The sequence below is a fragment of the Somniosus microcephalus genome, unplaced genomic scaffold (genome assembly GCF_052327205.1).
Source record: "Somniosus microcephalus isolate GS21.2 unplaced genomic scaffold, FLI_Smic_1.0 scaffold172, whole genome shotgun sequence".
NCBI classification, from domain to species: domain Eukaryota; kingdom Metazoa; phylum Chordata; class Chondrichthyes; order Squaliformes; family Somniosidae; genus Somniosus; species Somniosus microcephalus.
This window is the reverse complement of record NW_028225359.1, coordinates 504,911-519,182: the sequence shown is the minus strand read 5'-3', so window position 1 is coordinate 519,182 and position 14,272 is coordinate 504,911. Positions and strand designations below refer to the sequence as shown.

At 50.9% G+C, this 14,272-nt stretch overlaps 1 protein-coding gene across 1 annotated transcript in view; it reads right to left on the bottom strand.

Moving 5' to 3' along the window:
• Positions 1-12,834, bottom strand: part of LOC147082109 (acetylcholinesterase-like) — a 41,972-nt gene extending 29,138 nt beyond the window's left edge. Inside the window, exon 1 of the mRNA XM_085980443.1 lies at positions 12,712-12,834. The gene's annotated coding sequence lies outside the window, so the exon portion shown is untranslated. The remainder of the gene's footprint in view (positions 1-12,711) is intronic.
• Between the last annotated feature and the right edge of the window lie 1,438 nt (positions 12,835-14,272).

Below are 14,272 nucleotides of genomic sequence, written 5' to 3'. Positions count from 1 at the left end.
CACCTCCGACAGTGGCCCACAGACCCGGATAGGTCAGAGGGAATCTCTCCCAGTGTGCATCATACAATCCCAATCCACTACCCTCTGCAAAGTCAAGGTAGCATTTTTCATGTCAACATTCTGTCCTGCTAGAGTGAGCCTCGGCTCACTGGTAGCACTCTCGCCTTTCAGACAGAGGTTGCATAATGCAGACTGACACTCCCAGTGCAGTACTGAGGGAGTGCCGCACTGCCAGAGGGGCAGTACTGAGGGAGCGCCGCACTGTCGGAGGGGCAGTACTGAGGGAGCGCCGCACTGTCGGAGGGGCAGTACTGAGGGAGCGCCGCACTGTCGGAGGGGCAGTACTGAGGGAGCGCCGCACTGTCGGAGGGGCAGTACTGAGGGAGCGCCGCACTGTCGGAGGGGCAGTACTGAGGGAGCGCCGCACTGTCGGAGGGGCAGTACTGAGGGAGCGCAGCACTGTCGGAGGGGCAGTACTGAGGGAGTGCCGCACTGTCGGAGGGGCGGTACTGAGGGAGCGCCGCACTGTCAGAGGGGCAGTACTGAGGGAACGCCGCACTGTCGGAGAGGCAGTACTGAGGGAGCGCTGCACTGTCGGAGGGGCGGTACTGAGGGAGCGCCGCACTGTCGGAGGGGCAGTACTGAGGGAGCGCCACACTGTCGGAGGGGCAGTACTGAGGGAGTGCCGCACTGTCGGAGGGGCAGTACTGAGGGAGTGCCGCACTGTCGGAGGGGCAGTACTGAGGGAGCGCCACACTGTCGGAGGGGCAGTACTGAGGGAGTGCCGCACTGTCGGAGGGGCAGTACTGAGGGAGCGCCGCACTGTCGAGGGGCAGTACTGAGGGAGTGCCGCACTGTTGGAGGGGCAGTACTGAGGGAGTGCCGCACTGTCGGAGGGGCAGTACTGAGGGAGTGTTGCACTGTTGGAGGGGCAGTACTGAGGGAGCGCAGCACTGTCGGAGTGTCAGTACTGAGGGAGCGCTGCACTGTTGGAGGGTCAGTACTTAGGGAGCACAGCAATGTCGGAGGGGCAGTACTGAGGGAGCGCCGCACTGTCGGAGGGGCAGTACTGAGGGAGCGCAGCACTGTCGGAGGGGCAGTACTGAGGGAGTGCCGCACTGTCGGAGGGGCAGTACTGAGGGAGCGCCGCACTGTCGGAGAGGCAGTACTGAGGGAGCGCTGCACTGTCGGAGGGGCGGTACTAAGGGAGCGCCGCACTGTCGGAGGGGCAGTACTGAGGGAGCGCCACACTGTCGGAGGGGCAGTACTGAGGGAGTGCCGCACTGTCGGAGGGGCGGTACTGAGGGAGCGCCGCACTGTCGGAGGGGCAGTACTGAGGGAGCACCACACTGTCGGAGGGGCAGTACTGAGAGAGCGCCGCACTGTCGGAGAGGCAGTACTGAGGGAGCGCCGCACTGTCGGAGGGGCGGTACTGAGGGAGCGCCGCACTGTCGGAAGGGCAGTACTGAGGGAGTGCCGCACTGTCGGAGGGGCGGTACTGAGGGAGCGCCGCACTGTCGGAGGGGCGGTACTGAGGGAGCGCCGCACTGTCGGAGAGGCAGTACTGAGGGAGCGCTGCACTGTCGGAGGGGCGGTACTAAGGGAGCGCCGCACTGTCGGAGGGGCAGTACTGAGGGAGTGCCGCACTGTCGGAGGGGCAGTACTGAGGGAGTGCCGCACTGTCGGAGGGGCAGTACTGAGGGAGTGCCGCACTGTCGGAGGGGCAGTACTGAGGGAGTGCCGCACTGTCGGAGGGGCAGTACTGAGGGAGTGCCGCACTGTCGGAGGGGCAGTACTGAGGGAGCGCCACACTGTCGGAGGGGCAGTACTGAGGGAGTGCCGCACTGTCGGAGGGGCAGTACTGAGGGAGCGCCGCACTGTCGAGGGGCAGTACTGAGGGAGTGCCGCACTGTTGGAGGGGCAGTACTGAGGGAGTGCCGCACTGTCGGAGGGGCAGTACTGAGGGAGTGTTGCACTGTCGGAGGGGCAGTACTGAGGGAGCGCAGCACTGTCGGAGTGTCAGTACTGAGGGAGCGCTGCACTGTTGGAGGGTCAGTACTTAGGGAGCACAGCAATGTCGGAGGGGCAGTACTGAGGGAGTGCTGCACTGTCGGAGGGTCAGTACTGAGGGAGCGCCGCACTGTTGGAGGGTCAGTACTTAGGAAGCACAGCACTGTCAGAGGGGCAGTACTGAGGGAGTGCTGCACTGTCAGAGGGGCAGTACTGATGGAGTGCCGCACTGTTGGAGGTGCTGTTTTTCGGATGAGACGTTAAACCGAGGCCCCATCTGCTCTCTCAGGTGGGCGGAAAAGATCCCACGGCCACTATTGGAAGCAGAGCAGGGTAGTTCTCCCGGGTTTCCTGGGCCAATATTTATCCCTCAACCAACATCACTAAAAATCAGATTATCTGATCATTATCACTTTGACGTTTGTGAGATCTTGCTGTGCTCAAATTGGCTGCCGCGCTTCCTACATTACAACAGTGACTGCACTTCAGAAAGTGCTTCATTGGCTGTGAAGCACTTTGGGAGGTCCTGAGGTGGTGAAAGGCGTGGTGTAAATGCGAGTCTTTCTTTTTCAGAGATACCTTACGGTGCCTGTGTGCCCACTCCAACCGATTCAGAAACACGCCGGCAGGAACTGGCTGAAATAGCCCAACAAAGCCACACTGCCGCAACAGAGAAACTGCAAACTAGCCGCTGGCGCGCGCCAGAGGAACAGGACAGGCATTTCCAATCAGCCAGACATTGCATCTGAGATCTTCCTGTGGATTCTGGGCGAGCTGGAGAGGTAAACACCAGAGCTGGGCTAATTATACCGGGGAGGAAGCTGGGAGAGTAACAATAGACCCATGTTGCCTTTCTGCGTGAATAGCATCGGCATTCTTTCCGGTGACATTTCCCCAAGTATTCCGTGTGGCCTGTCATTGACACCCCATGCAGTTGGCATGCGGAGGTCGGGCGCAGTGTTAAGAGGAGCGCCAGCTGTCATCGCCCAGTCTGAATTTAGAGGATCTCATGATAGATTTTCCAATTGCGGAAATTCTTTCCCGTCGCTCCCGGGTAATAACTTCGCTGTCACGGTTCTATACAGTGATTTTATTTATTTTTAAATTTTGACGGTCTACTATTTCAAGGTGAAAATTTCCCCGAAGATGTTTCAAATTTTAATTGCAGTAAACGCGCAGAAAATGATTGACTAAAATATCTCGCCCCAAAACTCAAGAGTTTAAAGAAAACCCGCCAACACTGGAGGCGTCAATTAAACAGAACAAGGCGACCGACACGGCGTGTCTCTGTTCCACAAACTAGTTATAGGGTAGCGACCACAGCTGGCAGGACCAGAGTTATACTGAGGCTTGTGAATCAAGCTCTGCCTGTCAGGAGAGAGCACTCGATGTCAATCTATCTTACCTTTGTCCCTCGCTTTATTTTGTATCCATCTTCCTGTCTGCGCACTATTTCTGTCTAACTCTCCATCTGTCTATCTTTAACGCACTATTTATGTCTATCTCTCCATCTTGTTAGTCTCACTCAATCTGTATCTCTATTCCTGTTTTACTAGCTCACTCAATCTGTATCTCTATTCCTGTTTTACTAGCTCACTCAATCTATATCTCTATTCCTGTTTTACTCTCTATCTTGAACTCTCTTTTTATGATGGGCTATCTGCATATCAGTAATTCTCGATTTATGTTGATTTATTTCCATCTGTAACTCTCTATTTCTGCTTGAATAACTCCCCGTTACTCTCTATTCATTTGACTACCTCTCTCTATCCGTTATCAATCTCCAGGTCTGCCTCTCTCAGCCAATGGCTCAGTTGGGAACACCCTCACCTCTGGGGCAGAAGGTTGTGGCTTCAACAACAACAACAACTTGTATTTATATAGCACCTTTAACATAGTAAAATGTCCCAAGGCGCTGCACAGGAGTATTTTAAGACAAAAAAATTTGACACCGAGCCACATAAGGATAAATTAGGGCTGTTGACCATAAGCTTGCTCAAAGTGGTAGGTTTTAAAGAGCGTCTTAAAGGAGGAGAGGTAGCGAGGCGGAGAGGTTTAGGCAGGGAATTCCAGAGCTTAGGGCCCAGGCCACGGAAGGCACGGCCACCAAAGTTTGAGCGATTATAATCAGGGATGCTCAAGAGGGCAGAATTAGAGGAGCGCAGGTATCTTGGGGGGTTGTGGGGCTGGGGAGATTTTAAGAGATAGGGAGGGGCGAGGCTATGGAGGGATTTGAAAACAAGGATGAGAATTATGAAATCGCGGCGCTGCTTAACCGGGAGCCAATGTAGGTCAGCGAGCACAGGGGTGATGGGCAAACGGGACTTGGTGCGAGTTAGGACATGGGCAGCCGAGCTTTGGATGACCTACTCCAGGACTTGAACACAAAAATCTAGGCTGACACTCCAGTGCAGTGCTGAGGGAGTGCTGCACTGTCGGAGGTGCTGTCTTTCGGATGAGACATTAAACCGAGGCCCCATCTGCTCCCTCAGGTGGACGTAAAAGATCCCACGGGCACTATTTCGAAGAAGAGCAGGGCAGTTATCCCCAGTGTCCTGGGCCAATATTTATCCCTCAATCAACATCACTAAAACAGATTATCTGGTCATTATCACATTACTGTTTGTGGGAGCTTGCAAATTGGCTGCCGCATTTCCTACATTACAACAGTGACTACACTTCAAAAAAGTACTTCATTGGCTGTAAAGCACTTTGGGACATCCGGTGGTCATGAAAGGTGCTACATAAATGCAAGTCTATCTCTGACTCTATCTGCACTCTCATATTTCTGGCTGACTCTCTGTATCAGCCACTCTATCTACATTTCTCTATTTCTGTCTGACTATCTCTATATCGGACTCTCTATCCATTTCAATATCCTTATCCATGCCTTTCCTGATTTGACTCCCTCTTCCATATCTCTATATCTGTCTAACCTTGGCTGATAGCTCAGATTGTGTCTGTGTATATGTATCCTGTTTCCCAGTTATGTCAAACCTGCAATTTTCTCCACAATTACTCAATATCATCAATGAAGTAAGTTCGAAACGCAATGGAAGTGAATTATTGGATGTTTACTCGGTACGCCTGCACAATTCTATGAACTCACTCCGTTAATTCCCCTCTCAAGGGGTGGGCGAATGCAGCATAACTGGATTAAGTGAAGCTGCCAGCTCCCCTGGACTGGTTACACAGCAGTGTAATTACATTTCCAGTAACACAGCCTTCCGCGGGGGAGAGAGAGAGAGAGAGAGAGAGAGTCATCTATTAATAAGATCAGAGGATTTACACATCACCATTCACAGGCCACTGAGTTTAGGGGGACACATTTCGCTCCTTGGTAACAACATATAACGCCCTCTATGTGAAGTGGCTCCGGTTATATTAAGCGGCTTATTTAAAATCTGTCAGATGCTTCTCTAATTTCACTGAAGGTGACATTAGGGATGGAGGTTTCCGCAGATTCTGCTCCATGTGGGGTCTGTCCTTACAGGATCCGTCCAGTTCTCTTTCCTTTATTTTCAAACTGAAAGGTCCAAAAGAACAGGGCCCGATAAATAATGAAATAAATAAAGTGCTGTGAACGCCTGCAGCGAGGTGAAACATCCCCAAGGCGTTATACGGGAGTGTAATTAGACAAAAAACTGACGCCGAGCTGAAGAAGCGGACATTCGGACAGGTGACCAAAAGCTTGGTCCAGAAGGGAGGTTTTAAGGAGGAGAGCGAGGCGGAGAGGTTTAGGCAGGGAATTCTAGAGTTAGGGCCTAGATAGCTAAAGGCACGTTTATTACGTTTATATGTACACATTCACAGCTACAATATATGGATGTAGTATAATATATTCATGTTTGAATTATGCATCCTATTTCACGTATCTATTTTTGATATTTGAATCTATGAATAATATTTGCTATATATGAAAAAGTAGAGTAATATCCACATGTGGTATACACATGAATGAAGTATTCATGTACTTATTTGATATACCAGGTAAAATATATGTATTCATGTAAATTTATATAAAATCTTACAGCACAGGAGGAGGCCATTGGGCCCATCCTGCCTGTGCCGGCTCTTTGAACAAGCTCTCCAATTAGTCCCACTCCCCACTGCTCTTTCCCCACAGCCCTGCAATATTTTCCTTTTCAAGTATTTATCCAATTCCCTTTTGGAAGTTACCACTGAATCCGCTTCCACCGCCCTTTCAGGCAGCGTGTTCCAGATCACAACAACTCGCTGCGTAAAAACATTCTCCTCATCTCCCCTCTGGTTCTTTTGCCGATTATCTTCAATCTGTGTCCTCTGGTTACCGACCCTCCTGCCAGTGGAAACATTTTCTCCTTATTTACTCTATCAAAACCCTTGATCATTTTTAACATCTCTACTGAATCTCCCCTTGACTTTCTCTGCTCTAATCCCAGCTTTTCTCATCTCTGCACTGAACTGAAGTAACATGTATACATGCAGAGGTGGATGTGTATGCACATATTTCCTAACTAATAGAGCAAAGGCTGTCTCCCCTTTTCTTCTTATCCAATGAAGTCAAATCTTACCTCAGGTTTCCCCCCTACCCTAGCCCTGAACCCATGTCATTCTCTAGTTTCTCTCCTATCTACCTTCATGCCCTCTCCGAGCTCCTCGCATCCATGAGACCCACCACCTGCTCCCTCCATCCCATTCCTACTAAGCGGATGAACTGCTCAACTTCCCTTCCTGGCCCCCAAGTTAGATTAACATCTCCAGAGCATCTCCAGTAATGGCTTCACTGTCCACCCTGCACCATTACCTCTGGAGTCCCCCAACCATCTATCCTTGGCTACCTCCTCTCCCTCGTCTACATGTTGCCTGTTCTGATGACGGGTTCGACCCAAAACGTTAACTCTGTTTCTCTCTCGATGCTGCCTGGCCTGCTGAGTGTTTCCAGCATTTTCTGTTGTTATTTCAGACTTCCAGCAGCCGCAGTATTTTGCTATTAGATTAACATTGTAAATGGTTCCCTCTTCTCAGGTGCTGCCAAAACCACCGTCAGCACCCCCCATCCTCAGAACACCCACCCTCCACCCCTCTGCCATTGCAAACTACCACCCCATCCCCAACCTGCTTTCCTCTCTAGTCCTTGAAGGTAGTGTCACCTCCCAAATCCATGCCCATCTTTCGGGCGACCCTACCATAGCACTGAAACAGCACCAAAAGACATAAATAACATCCTCTGTCCTTCCTTGCCATCACCATCTCCAACCTCCCTTCCCTCTCCAAAATTCCTCGATCATGTTGTCGCCTCCAAAATCCATGCGCACCTTTCTTGCAACTCCACGTTTGAATCGCGCCAGTCTGGTTTCAACCTCTGCCACAGCACTGAAACAGCCCTCAACAAAGTCACAAATGACATCCTCTGTGACTGTGACCGGGGTGACCTATCCCTCTCCATTCCCCTTGACCTATCTGCAGCCTTTGACCTGGCCGATGACACCATCCTCCTCCAGCTTAGCGGGACTGCCTTCACTTACTTCCACTCTGACCTATCCAATCATAGCCAGAGCATCGCTAGTAATGGCTTCACTGCCCACCCTGCGCCATTACCTCTGGAGTCCCCCAACCATCTATCCTTGGCCACCTCCTCTCCCTCATCTACACACTGCCCCTGGTGACATCATTCAGAGACATGGGGGCTGATTTTGCCAATGGGGGCGTGTTGGAGGCGGGACTGCTGCTTGTCGGGTTTCAGTCCCGCCTCCATCGACTTACATAGAAACATAGAAGATAGGAGCAGGAGTCGGCCATTCGGCCCCTCGAGCCTGCTCCGCCATTCAATGAGATCATGGCTGATCATCCAAACTCAGTACCCTGTCCCTGCTTTCTCCCCATATCCCTTGATCCCTTTAGCCTTAAGAAATATATCTAACTCCTTCTTGAATATATTTAATGAATTGGCCTCAACTGCCTTCTGTGGTAGAGAATTCCACAGGTTCACCACTCTCTGGGTGAAGAAATTCCTCCTCATCTCAGTCCTAAATGGCTTACCCCTTATCCTTAGACTGTGACCCCTGGTTCTGGACTCCCCCGCCATCGGGAACATCCTTCCTGCATCTAGTCTGTCTAGTCCCGTTAGAATTTTATAAGTTTCAATGAGATCCCCTCTCATTCTTCTAAACTCCAGCGAGTATAAGCCCAATAGACCCAATCTCTCCTCATATGTCATTCCTGCCATCCCAGGTATCAGTCTGGTGAATCTTCGCTGCACTCCCTCCATGGCAAGAACATCCTTCCTCAGATAAGGCGACCAAAACTGCACACAATACTCAAGATGTGGTCTCACCAAGGCCCTGTACAACTGCAGCAAGACATCCTTGTTCCTGTACTCGAACCCTCTCGCTACGAAGGTCAACATACCATTTTCCTTCTTAACCGCCTGCTGCACCTGCATAGCGAGAGGGTTCGAGTACAGGAACAAGGATGTCTTGCTGCAGTTGTACAGGGCCTTGGTGAGACCACACCTTGAGTATTGTGTGCAGTTTTGGTCGCCTTATCTGAGGAAGGATGTTCTTGCCATGGAAGGAGTTCAGCGAAGATTCACCAGACTGATACCTGGGATGGCAGGAATGACGTATGAGGAGAGATTAGGTCGATTGGGCTTGTACTCGCTGGAGTTTAGAAGAATGAGAGGGGATCTCATTTAAACTTATAAAATTCTGGCAGGACTGGACAGACTAGATGCAGGGAGGATGTTCCCGATGGCCGGGGAATCCAGAACCAGGGGTCACAGTCTAAGGATAAGGGGTAGGCCTTTTAGGACAGAAATGAGGAGGAATTTCTTAACCCAGAGAGTGGTGAACCTGTGGAATTCTCTACCACAGAAGGCAGTGGAGGCCAATTCATTAAATATATTCAAGAAGGAGTTGGATATATTTCTTAAGGCTAAAGGGATCAAGGGATATGGGGAGAAGGCAGGGACAGGGTACTGAACTTGGATGATCAGCCATGATCGCATTGAATGGCGGAGCAGGCTCGAGGGGCCGAATGGCCTACTCCTGCTCCTATCTTCTATATTTCTATGTTTACGGCCAATCCACGCTATTTTCCCTTGATTGACCTTGTTAAGCCCGCCCAGTGGGCCCAGCAGGCCAATTAAAGGGAAGCCAGTTACAGAGAACGTCAGCATATGTCGCTTCATCCGACAAAAAATTTTGACAGATGAATTGTCATCGTTTGACAGCTCTGTGAAACTGTCAAACACTGACATTCTCTGTTGTTTGATGAGTCCTTGTGTTCAAGACTCATCAAACCTATCTGCTGAGCAGAAATTAGATGGTTGTTGCATCGGAGAATGCAGCAGCCATCTGTCATCTCTGCCGGTGAGATGCGGGAGTCTCCGGTTCCCCAAGTGTTGAAGCCTGCAGGAAGAAACAAAGGTAAGTAAACATTTTCTATCACTTTTCACTCACCTCTCCACACTTGCACCCATCACTCACCTCCACAGCGCACTTTTGCACCCCGCAGACCCCCGCAGACCAACTACTCGCCTCGGTGACCCTGGCGGGGTTTCCCAACGTCCTCTGGTGGAAAAATGGGGATAATGCTCTTAACTACCTGCTAACTACCTGTTAACTACCTGTTAACTGCCTGTTAACTACCTGTTAACAGGCAGTTGAGTGGCTGTAACCCCCTTCCCGCCTCCAGGAGACGGGACCTGGCGCGGGTCGGCTACCCGCCTCCTGGGAAGATGGCACAGAGGCGGGTTGGGGGCAGGATGGGTACCCGCCCCCAGATTCTGCCATTTTCCCGGCAGTTCCGCCTCCATACCCGCCTCCCCAGGGCTGGCGAGATCGCCCCCTTGGGCTCAGCTTCCACATGTACGCTGACGAAACCCAGCTCTACCTCTCCATCACTGCTCTCGACCCCACCACAGCCTGTGTTGTTAGACTGCTTGTTATTGATTAGGACTCGTACCCCCCCACCCCCGTCCAACAACAACAATGACAACTTGCATTTATATAGCACCTTTAAGAGGCCAGAATTGGAGGAGCGCAGAGATCTTGTGGAGGATTGTGGGGCTGGAGGAGGTTACAGAGATAGGGAGGGGCGAGGCCTTCTATCACATCTGTGGACACTGACTCCTTCTCCACACAATAGGGAAGAAGCATTTGTAGCCGTCTCTGAATAGATAGCCGAGTAAAGGCTCACTGGGAAACCACTCGATTCATTCCATGCTGGTTCTATTGTTGGACAGTACATGGCCCTCTAATATCAGAGTTCAATAAAGTCCTCCCCTAGTAACTTCAGCCCCACATTGACACTACACAGACCCCACCTGGAGTGACCGTGTTCAGTCCTGGGCCCCGCCCCTCAGGAAGGATATCTCGGCCTTGGAGGGGGAGCAGCGCAGATTCACCAGAACGATACCCGGGGCTAAAAGGGTTAAATTACAGGGGCAGGTTTCACAGACTGGGCTTGTGTTCCCTCGAGTTTAGAAGATTAAGGGGTGATCTAATCGAGGTGTTGAAGATGATTAAAGGAGTTGATCGGGTGGATCGAGAGAAACTATTTCCTCTGGTGGGGGGAGTCCAGAACAAGGGGGCAGAACCTTAAAATTAGAGCCAGGCCATTCAGGGGTGATGTCAGGAAGCACTTCTTCACACAAAGGGGGGTGGAAATCTGGAACTCTCTCCCCCAAAAAGCTGTTGAGGCCGGAGATCAATTGGAAATTTCAAAACTGAGACTGATAGATTTTTGTTGGGTAAGGGGTATTAAGGGTTACAGAACCAAGGTGGGTAGATGGAGTCAAGATACCGATCAGCCCTGATGTAATTGAATGGCGGAACAGGCTCGAGAGGCTGAATGACCTCCTCCTGTTCCTATGTTCCTACGCCTTCTCGACCCAAAGATTCATTACAAGTGTTCCATTGGATTGCTAACAGCTTAAGCACGGAATGAGAATGATCAAGCCCCTTCCTTTCATGGATCACGAAGAACCCGTTTGGGATGCATTAACGCGCTAACTTTAATATCGCAGGGGGGTGGTTTCTTGCTGCATTGGGATGCTGAAGTTGATGTGTGAATCAAGGAGTGGGATCAGCCATCAGGCTCCCTTGAGGTTAGAAGATGGAATGGTGATCTGATCAAGGTGTTCAAAATGTTAAAAGGATCCGACAGGAGAGATACGGAGAAAGCATTTCCTCTCACGGGGGAGTCAAGAACAAGGGGGCAGGACCTTAAAATTAGAGCCAGGCTGTTCAGGGGTGAAATCAGGAAGCACTTCTTCACACAAAGAGTGGTGGGAATCTGGAACTCTCTCCCCCACATGTCTGTGGATGCTTCGGGACATCTGGATCTTCAAGACTGAGATCAATAGGTTTTGTTGGGTGAGGATATCAAGGGATATGGAGCAAAGGCTGGTAATTGGAGTTGAGGTACAGATCAGCCATGATCCAATTGAATGGCGGAACAGGCTGGTGGGGGTGAATAGCCTCCTCCTGCTCCTAATGTTCCAGAGGGACCTTTACTTTGCATCCTCTGGTCTGGGCATGCTTGGTACCTGAAATGGAAAGTGCTCCACCTTTCATCTTCATCAGCAAAATCACTGCAAAAACAAATCATTCTTACAAGCTGCATTAAATGAAAAGGAAAAGGCTGCTCCCCACAGTAACTGGGCAGCAGCTTCTAGCAGAGCGTGCAGTCATTCGGAGAACACTACCCCTGACCAGAATGCCCCTCCCCGATCTGTCCCTTGCACTTAACCATTTGGAGACGGCCTATTTTTTTTTGTTGCACTTCACTGAAGTACCAAGCACGCAGGTGTAAAAATAATCTGTTAAAGTTCTTGCACAAGAGGGCACCCTTCCTGCCAGTCCCACACTCGCTCTCTCTCCTGTAACAGGTTGCTCCTCACACTTTGCTCAACGGAGCTGCTGTCGCGATGAGCAACGCCACCAGAGGGCCGCGAGTGGGCCTGACAACAGCTACTGGACTCCAGACCGAGTTCATGGCGTGAAAGCCCTGGTGGGAAAAGGCCCAGGAATGATTATCCAACCAACAGACGCTTTAACCCGTTTGTACCACACTCCTCCCACTCTGTCCCTTCCGCCTCAATGTTACTCAAACACAACGACTGCCGCCTGTGTTAAAATCTCTCGCGAACGTACATCCATGCCAGCCGTGTGGGTCCCTGCTGCCGGCAGCCAGCACTGTCAGAAGGTGCTGGGGATTTGGCAGGGTGATATTTAGCACTCTTTCCCATCACCTGCTGCAGCTAGGGTTAAAAAGAAAACAACCTTAAGTCTTTTTTTGTCAACCACAGGCGCCTTATTATGATGGTGTTGCCATGGGCACTGAGAGGGATCGATTGCTTCCTGCCTCTCTATTTCTCGTGCAAGGTGATGCCTTACACATTTTCAGAGCCTTGCACACACACACCACCGATTCAAATGGATATTCCTGTGGGATTCGCTCGCAACAATCACCACACACACACACACACACACACAATGAAACAGCTCCTGTCAAGCTCTTGCACGCCGACTGCAACTGAAAGACTGCAATGGTAATTTCACAGCCTCCTCCCCACAGCCCCTTCCCAAAAGGCGATGCATTCAAAATAAGAGGGAGAGAGAGACACACACACAGAATGAGATGTCCCTGCTCATTAAAACCGCATGCATTCTGTGCAGAATGGAGAAATGAATCGAGGCGAGACAGGCGCCTTACCGGTGTCTGACTGGGGAGACGCACACTGGACAGTCAGTTGCAGGTGTTCGGAGACAATGAGCGAGCAGGACAGGACAGACTTGCTTGCTGTCTGTGTCGTTTGATCCAAGGTTGTGTTGTGTGTCTGGAGAGCGGGGGGGGAAATAATAATAATGATGATGATGATGATGAGCAAATGGGAAGAATCTCGCGATGTTTGCTGAGACACTGCGGGGGCCCAGTGTCCGCAGTTGTGCTTGGATGGGGAGAGGGAGATGGGGAGGATTGACTGCTTGCTCGGAGCTGAGCGAGTGTTCGCCACCTGTCTCTACCCCCCCCCCCCCCCCCCCACCACCAACAGCGAGCGGCTGCGGGAGGAGAAATTAATGCCACATTCAAAATTGTTAAAGCATTCTATTTCTCAGACATCTAGCACGACAAAAGATGTGTTCCTCTCTTTAAAAAAAAGACCAATGTGTTATTATTTCTCAATGAAACTGACATTTGCAATTTTAACACGGTGCACGCAATGAATCGTGATCTTCATTTTCTTTCTGTGTTGTAAACATATATCTCTCCTTTGAAGTCCTTCATTTCCACCTGGATCCTGCCCCTCTCTGTATTGTCTGCTGAACATGCTCTCTCTTTTTTGACAATTAACTACAATTGGAACACCACGGTCTGTGGGCACCAATAATGCCAATTCCAGCTCCCAGTTCTGTACTTGAACTTTTCAAGAATTAATCACACCGGCCCTTCAGGATCAAAATTGAGTTTGCTGTACAATAAAACAAAATGTCCAGGGTGTAGCTATTACACAGCCACCGCACCCCTCCTGCCCCCATCCCACTCTGAGACAGATGCCCATTAAAGAGAATGAACTTGCATTTCTCCAGCGCCTGTCACGAATTCAGGACATCCCAAAGCGCTTTACAACCAATGAAGTACATTTGAAGTGTAGTCACTGTTGTAATGTAGGAAATGCAGCAGCCAATTTGCACACAGCAAGCTCCCACAAACAGTAATGTGATAATGAATAGATAATCTGTTTTAGTGATGTTGATTGAGGGATAAATATTGGCCAGGTCACCGGGGAGAACACCCCTGCTCTTCTTCAAAATAGTGGCCGTGGGATCTTTTACATTCATCTGAGAGAGCAGACGGGGGCCTCATCCGTCTCGTCCAAAAGACAGCACCTCTAACAATGCAGCACTCCCTCAGTACTGCCTCTCTAACAGTGCAGAGCTACCTTACTACTGCCCCTCCGACAGTGCGGCGCTCCCTCAGTACTGTCCCTCCGACAGTGCAGCACCACTTCAGTACTGCCCCTCCGACAGTGCAGCACCACCTCAGTACTGCCCCTCCAACAGTGCGGCGCTCCCTCAGTACTGCCCCTCCGACAGTGCAGCCCTCCCTCAGTACTGCCCCTCCGACAGTGCGGTGCTCCCTCAGTACTGCCCCTCCGACAGTGCAGCGCTCCCTTAGTACTGCCCCTCCGACAGTGCAGCACCACTTCAGTACTGCCCCTCCGACAGTACAGCACCACCTCAGTACTGCCCCTCCGACAGTGCAGCGCTCCCTC